Source organism: Octodon degus, unplaced genomic scaffold (assembly GCF_000260255.1).
Source record: "Octodon degus isolate 3935 unplaced genomic scaffold, OctDeg1.0 scaffold00001, whole genome shotgun sequence".
In the NCBI taxonomy this organism is placed as follows: Eukaryota; Metazoa; Chordata; class Mammalia; order Rodentia; family Octodontidae; genus Octodon; species Octodon degus.
Window position 1 is genome coordinate 36,742,173 of NW_004524577.1, and position 1,856 is coordinate 36,744,028.

Sequence of the window (1,856 nt, forward strand, 5' to 3'; positions counted from 1 at the left end):
CCTGCGTGCCGCCGGCAGCCCGGCCTCCGCAAAGCCTCGGTCCACGCTGGGGGTCGCGCTCTTCCGCGCATCTTCCGAAAATCGTGTGAAGGGTTTGCAGATTATCTCATCGTAAAAGAAGAAAATGCGATAACACCCTTTTGTGTTCTACCTTGCTCTTCTTGGCCCCTAGCTGCCGAAGGCAAAACGGCGGCGTAGGCAGAGGTTTGTTTTTAAAGCAGCTAGGTGAGGTATAGTTGGTATCCGATAAACTGCACATTTTTAAAGAGAAGTTTGATGGTTTTGGCATACGTGAAAATACTGCCATAAACAAGATAGTGAACATATCCATCACTCCCAGAAATTCCTTTCAGATACTCTGTAATCCATCCCGCCCTCCAGCAACCAAATTTGATTGTGACGTGTTGTTACCCATTTCATAATTTCTTGGTTTATTTGGTAAAATTTTATTTAGAAGTTCTGCTCATGGGTGACATTGTCTGTAGTTTAACGTCTTATTTTCTTGTTGCTGAGACAAAATAGCCAACACCCACAATTAAAGGAGGGAGGTTTTTCTCATGCCACGCTTTGCAAGGCTGGTGTTGGCAGGGGAGAAGCAGTCCGTGGCCGCGCAGGCAGCAGGCAGCAGGCAGCAGACAGCAAGCAGCAACCTGCACAGACTACAGTCCATTAATCGGTGCCATCCCATTAATGGTGCCCAGGGTGGGACATATTATCCGTACCACCTTTGAAACTCCCCACCAGTGACTGCTGCACAAGACTTTGGAATCCAACCATAACTGTCTTTTATCAGTTTTGACTATTTTTTTTTTTTTTTAATTTTAGGGAAGGGTCTACAGGGTACTCAGGGTCTCACTAGTAGATCGGACTCGTAGTGATCCACCTGTTTACAGCCTCCCAAGAGCTGGGGTTACAAGCGTGCACCACCACGCCCAGTCTCAAATGCCATCTCAGCACGCCCCGGGGGCGCTGACATGGCAGGCCCAAGGATCGAACCCTGCACCTGTTTGCAGGCGCTTTAATCCACTGAACTGTCTGCCCGACCTTCAGTTTTGACATTTAAAGTAAATCTGATGGAGTAAGGTGGGAGTGAGTCCCTCCTTAGGTGAAATTTGAGAGGACTTTCGAAGCTTCCAATTAATTCCTACACACACACACACACACATTTAAATTTGAAATGATGTCTATTAAGTGTTTTTCTCTTTTACTTATTGAGATGACCATGATTATTGCCTTCTTTGTTAATATACTAAATTAGTGATGCCTTGTCAAATGTTAAAGCATCCTTGGATTTCTGAGGTAACACTTCTAAGTTAGTTGCTTTTGATCAGACTTGATTATTTCTTAATGTGCTGCTGTTGCCATCCTGTATCCATTTTGAAGTATGTTTTTAAATTTTCAGGTAGAATTTGCTAGTGAAAACATCTGGACTTGCAGTTTTCAATTTCTTTTAAAAGATGTAGGCCTATTAAAAATTTTTGTTCATCACATGTCATTTGGTAAATTATATCTTTATGAAATTTGTTCATTTTTGTCTAATTTTTTGGCATAATTGTTCTACATATTGTCTTTACTATTCCAATGTCTGTATAAGTAATAACCCTCTTTTGTTCATGAATATGATGATTTGTGTTCTGTATCCTGTTAAGTGTAATTAGCAGCTTACCACTTTTTTTGTGGAAACAGCCTTGATTTTATCAATTTTTTCTGTTTTCTATTTTAGTGATTTCTCTTATCATTGTGTTTTCCACTTACTGTGAATTAATTTGCTTTGCTTTGCTCAATTTCTTAAATATATTTGGTTTCTGATTTTAGTCTGTCTTAGTTACTCTTCTCTCGTTGCTGGGACAAATACC